The sequence below is a fragment of the Odocoileus virginianus genome, chromosome 2, assembly GCF_023699985.2.
Source record: "Odocoileus virginianus isolate 20LAN1187 ecotype Illinois chromosome 2, Ovbor_1.2, whole genome shotgun sequence".
NCBI classification, from domain to species: Eukaryota; Metazoa; Chordata; class Mammalia; order Artiodactyla; family Cervidae; genus Odocoileus; species Odocoileus virginianus.
In genome coordinates this window covers 88,786,878-88,793,345 of record NC_069675.1, presented here as the reverse complement: position 1 = coordinate 88,793,345, position 6,468 = coordinate 88,786,878, and the positions used below count along the sequence as shown (strand labels likewise).

The 6,468-nt window shown below is 42.2% G+C and overlaps 1 pseudogene; it reads left to right on the top strand.

Moving 5' to 3' along the window:
- Positions 1–4,092: 4,092 nt before the first annotated feature.
- On the top strand, positions 4,093–4,908 carry LOC110146655 (olfactory receptor 1L8-like; annotated as a pseudogene).
- The last annotated feature ends 1,560 nt before the right edge of the window (positions 4,909–6,468 follow it).

Sequence of the window (6,468 nt, the reverse complement as noted above, 5' to 3'; positions counted from 1 at the left end):
ATTTCTTATAACATTGTTGTGGATGATGTTTACAATAATACACAGTATTTTCAGTATAAAACTCAAAACCCCTTCATGGATCACAGCTTTGTCATGGTGAAGGGGCTTGAGTAATTCAGTGAAGCTATGAGCCAAGCAATTAGGTCCACCCAAGACAGGCGGGTCATAGTGGAGAGTTCTGAGAAAACATGGTCCACCAAGAAGGGAATGGCAAACCACTCCAGTATGTTTGCTTTGAGAAACCCATAAACAGTATGAAAAGGCAAAAAGATATGGTACCAAAAGATAAGCCCACAAGATTGGAAGCTGTCCAATATGCTACTGGGGAAGAGCAGAGGGCAACTACTAATAGCTCCAGAAAGAATGACTTGGCTGGGCCAAAGTAGAAACAAAGCTCAGTTATTTCTGGTGCTCAGATGTGTCTGGTGGTAAAAGTAAAGTCCAGTGCTATAAAGAGCAAAATTGCATAAGAACCTGGAATGTTAGGTCCACTAATCAAGGTAAATTGGACGTGGTCAAAGAGGAGTTGGCAACAATGAACACTGACATCTTATGAATCAGTGAAATAAAATGGACCGAAAATGGTGAATTTTGGAAGCAGTAACAGATTTTACTTTCCTGGAATCCAAAATCACTGCAAACAGTGGCTGCAGCCATAAAATTAAAGGACACTTGCTCCTTGGAAGGAAAGATATGACAAACCTAGACAGCATATTAAAAAGCAAAGACATCATTTTGCCAACAAAAGGCCATATAGTCAAAGCTATGGTTTTTCCAGTAATGACTGAGTGACTTCACTTTCACTTTTCACTTTCATGCATTGGAGAAGGAAATGGCAACCCACTCCAGTGTTCTTGCCTGGAGAATCCCAGGGATGGTGGAGACTGGTGGGCTGCCATCTATGGGGTTACACAGAGTCAGACACGACTGAAGTGACTTAGCAGTAGCAGCAGCATGTACAGATGTGAGAGTTGGACCATAGAGAAAGTTGAATGCTGAAGAATTAATGCTTTCAACTTGGGGTGTTCGAGAAGACTCTTGGGAGTCCCTTAGACTTAGCAAGGAGTCCCTTAGCCCTTAGCAAGGAGATCAAACCAGTCAATCCCAAAGGAAACCACCTGAATATTCATTGAAAGGACTGATACTGAAGCTCCAGTACTTTGGCCACCTGATGTGAAGAACTGATTTATTGGGAAAGACCCTGATTCTGGGAAAGATCGAAGGCAGGAGGAGAAGACGGTGGCAGAGGATGAGATGGTTGGATGACATCACCAACTCAACGGACATGAATTTGAGTAAACACCGGGAGAAAGTGAAGGACAAAGAAGTCTAGTGTCCTGCAGTCCATGGGGTCACAGAGTCGAACATGACTTAGTGGCTAAACTACAACAACAAAATACTCAAAAAGAAATTTTACCTCATGTTTTGGTGTCAGAAAGAGCTGTTATGCTCATTTTCAGATGAGGACACTGAGACTCATAGAGGCTAAGTAACTTCTAAAAAGCAACTCACTACAAAGTGGCCAGGCCCACATGCTAATAAATGGTATCTGTTTCCTCAACACTTAACCTCAAAATACCACTTTGAGACTGAACTCTGAAATATATTTTTTCTGAAATGTCTTTGCTAGTTACAACAATAAATTTTGCCTGACCCTGTGCTTTAAATATACACTGTGTGTGCTATGTCCAACTCTTTGCAACCCTTTGGACCACAGCCGTCCAAGTTCCTCTATCCATGGGATTCTCTAGGCAAGAATACTGGCATGGATAGCTGTGCCCTCCTCCAGGGAATCTTCCCGACCCAGGGATCAAACTCACATCTCTTACATCTCCTGAATTGGCAGGTGATTTCTTTACCACTCGCGCCACCTGGGAAGCCCTAAATAAACACCAATATTAACCTAATCCCACACATAAAAAAATCTAATCCACGTGCCTCCACAGACACTGGGAAAATACACACCATTGATCTCCCATCGAATCCCTTGAAAACTGCAACCTCCCCTATTGATCTATAAACTGAATGGATCTAGATTACACTTGGATCCACATCTGAATCCCCCAAAATTAAAATATTCACCCAGATAAATGTGTCTCTACCCTTGATAACCCATAGTTGGGGAAACTGAAGCATGACGCTAAGATGTCATAGTGAGGTTCAGAAGCTCTGAGATTAGTCCCAGCATCTAAACAGGAAGCCTCAGGGAGGCTGTCCCCTTGGAGTCAGCAGTACTGGCTGTGATTTTCATTCTGCTTTCTCTACCTGCTTTCTACTCCCTCTCCAGGGACAAATTCCCCTGAGAGGTCATCACACCTTGACTCCCTCAGCCTAACAAGTGCCCCAGAGGTCAGTAGAGCAGACCGCAGACTCATGAGAAGCTGGCTGGGCTTCCTCAATCAGGAGAGTCCTGCCACTTGAGTCAGAGCATCTCTGCCTTCTGAGATCTGGAGCTGGGAGAGCAGCAGTGAGCCCAGGTGTTGAGGTCAGGGAAGGGAAACGTGTTATCCCTTTGTAGTAGATCAACTCCTCCTCCATCCTGCTTCTCTCCTTGTTACTCAGCCCAGAAGCTCATGGGAGACACATGAGGAAGCTGAGCTTTGTGTGAGACGCAGACTTGACCTGATGAACAGATGTGGTGCAGATCAGCTTCTGGAGGGGCTGGGAAGGAAAGGAAAGCATCTGGACATGGAGGTGAGCTTCAGATGCCGGCCACTCACTTGGCTACTTCAACCCAGTTTAGTACCTTATTCTTTTCCTCCCCTAGACTTTCAAATATCTCATGGATTTGAGACATTCTAAGGTCCAAGTAAAAGTTCCATGTGGCACTTGGTTTTAAGTCCTCAAGGTCCTCTATTTCATATATTTTGATGAAAGAAAACCCTATCAGTAAAAGGAAAAGGAAAAAAAGGCTATCATATTCTCAGCCAGATCAACACACCTTGTGCTTTTAGAATATTCCTGATTCTCAGTTCCCAAACCTTTCTCCTTTCTTCTAGTCATCAGCATGGGTGTTCCTTACATCTACAACCTGCAGCATCTGATCCCATTAATGCACCAAATTCCCACTAATGTTTGTATTCCACATTTCCTGGATTGCACAGGCTGAGGACAATAGCATCCCAGGAGTAAACGAGAATGAAATTCTCATTCTGTACACAGACAAGAGAAAAAACACAATTGAGGTACATTCAACTACGTTGAACTACATTTCTCTTAGATTTCCCTGTTGCCTATTTTGACAAGCCCGTATTTGTTTCTAACACATATAAAGTTGCTGCTGCTGCTAAGTCACTTCAGTCATGTCCGACTCTGTGAGACCCCATAGAGGGCAGCCCACTAGGCTCCCCAGTCCCTGGGATTCTCCAGGCAAGAACACTGGAGTGGGTTGCCATTTCCTTCTCCAATGCATGAAAGTGAAAAGTGAAAGTGAAGTCGCTCAGTCGTGCCCGACTCTTAGCGACCCCAGGGACTGCAGCCTACCAGGCTCCTCCGTCCATGGGATTCTCCAGGCAAAAGTACTGTAGTGGGGTGCCATTGCCTTCTCTGACATATAAAGTTAAAGTCTAATTATAACAACTGAATTTGATAAGGAATGATGGTTCTGTGACTTCCCTGTCAAAAATACTTCCATCCCAACCTCCCAGTCACCTTCATCCTTTATACTGCTCTATTTTTTTTAAACAAATCTCTCCCTACCTGATATCATATTATATATTCTACTTGCTAATGATCAAAACTGCAACATGAGCTACAAAAGGACAAAGATTTCTTGGTTTTATTGCTATGTTTCCAGTGGGGAAACAGTGCTTTTCCCAGAATAGGAACTAAGGAACTTGAATCAGAGAAGTTCACCAGTGATTATTTTTAAAAGAGAACTCTTCTTCTGTCCCTCCAGCTTGCAACATAAAGCACTTACGACGCCCCAGGATTTGGGAGGGGAGGACCACATCAAACACCAGGAGGTTGGCAAGCTTTCCCTGCACAGCTCCTAATGCTGACCAAATAGAGGAAATAAAGACTTGCTGGGTTATCATGACTTGGGCTATGGAATCAGAGCATAATAAATAACAAAATGTCTCGGGTATAGGTAGATTCAAGTCAATGGAAAGACTCAACCAAACCAGCAGTGTCTCTGAATTCATCCTCCTGGGACTCTCCTCTCGGCCCGAGGACCAGAAGCCACTCTTTATCCTCCTCCTCATCATATACCTGGTCACCATAACAGGGAACCTGCTCATCGTCCTGGCCATCCACTCTGACCCCCCAACTGCACATCCCCCATGTATTTCTTCTTCAGTGTCCTGTCTTTCGCTGACATTTGGTATACAACAAGCATTGTCCCCAAGATGCTAGTCTACTTCCTGTTGGAGAAGAAGACCATCTCCTATGCTGGATGTTTGACCCCGATGTATTTTATATATGCCCTGGGCAACATTGACAGCTGTCTTCGTGTAGTCATGGCCTTTGACCGCTATGTGGCCATCTGTGACCCCTTCCACTATGTCACCATCATGAGCTGCCGCCGCTGTGTCCTGCTGGTGGCCTTCTCCTGCTCACTGCCTCACTTCCACTCACTCCTACACATACTTCTGTTGAACCAGCTCACCTTCTGTGACTCCAGTATTATCCACCATGTTCTCTGTGACCTCAGCCCTCTGATAAAATTGTCCTGCTCCCCCACATTTGTCAATGCTTACTATGGTAACACTCTTTTACGGAAGCATCTTCTATGTCTGTTTACAGCCTGTGTCCACCTACACCATCAGGGACCACATGGCAAAAATTGTTCACACAATTTTATCCTCCACGCTCAATTCTTTTATCTACAGCCTAAGAAACAAAGACCTGAATCAGGGTCTGAGGAAGCTGCTGGGCAGGAGGCATCTCCAGGCAGCAACCTCTTGATGAACACACGTGTGAAATCTGCTCCACTGGAATCTAGTTTCTGTGATTCTTGGGAAACAACCAAGCTGCTGGGGGTTAGTATTTTCAACCCTTGGGAGACAAGGCTATTGTGGACATTTAACATCCATTGATGATGGTCCATCAATTGGCTCTGCCGCTGTCTACAATCATGATGCTCTTCACCACTATTTCTCCTCTCTCATATGAAGATTCATCACTTTCCTCTCTTCCAAATGTTGCCTTAAATTAAGTCTTTTCCCACAGATATTTCCTGAACACATTTCTTTCTTTTGTTGAGAATTATCCTCAAAAACCTTTCACATTTCTGCATATTGCTAAAAATAATTACTTAATTTATAGCTGTTGAATGTCCTTGAAAATGTTTGAAAGAGGAAAGAATGGAGAGAAGGAAGAAGAGGAGAAGGTGTACCTTTTAGCTAATTTCCACAATCTGAGAAGTTTTATAGTTCCTTATTTTTCTTTTTAAAAAAATTTTTCTTGCTTAAAAATTATTTTCATTATTATTCTTTTCTTATCTACCCTTCTTTTATTATATTGCTATGGCTTTATTTCTTTTCAAATCCCTCTTATTATTTTTCAGTTCAGTTCAGTTGCTCAGTCATGTCTGACTCTTTGTGACACCATGGATTGCAATACACCAGGCTTCCCTGTCCATCACCAACTCCCAAAGCCTGCTCAAACTCATATCCTTTGAGTCAGTGATGCCATCCAACCATCTCATCCTCTGTCTTCCCCTTCTTCTCCCACCTTCAATCTCCCAGCATCAGGGTCTTTTCCAGTGAATTTTTTTCCAATTATTTTTTTTACCAAACAATAAAAAATGCTAATGGACAGAAAGAACAAACACAACAATGATAACATGAAAATTATCCATTCCACAGTGGGGATTTTGGAAACTTTGTTCCCTCCATCTATCCATAAAGCTGTGGAATAAAAATATGTGATTTAATATTTTATTCTAGAAATTCCCACTCTTAGAAGTCTGACTTATAAAAATATTATCATAAATATATATGCAATATTAAGGCTTTTTTTCAATGAGTCTCAGTATAAGAGATAAAAACTGGCAAAAACCTAAAATCCTAATAACAGGAAACAGAGTAATTATGATCATTTACACAGAATGTAACCATATGCAACAAATTGAAAGAATCAAACAGATCTCTATTCCTTCTTTGAAAAGAAATTAAGTAAAAATATAAAGATGTAGAACAAAGTGTAAAAGCATTAATCCATTATGCTTTAAAAAATTATACGAACATGGGACTTCCGTAGCAATCCAGTGGTTGGGACTCCACGATTCCACTGCAGGCAGCTTGGGTTTAATCCCTGGCTGGGGAAGGAAGATCCTGCGTGCTGCAGAGAATAGGCCAAAAGTAATAACTATTATATGAATACGTATGTGTGTACAGTCACTGGAGTAAGAATGTAAGAGTGGGGAGGAGACAGAGGGAGAAAATTTCCACTTCTTGATTCACATTGGTAATGTCTGAATTTGTTCAAATAAATCTTTGTAGCTTGTGGAATTTAAGACTACTA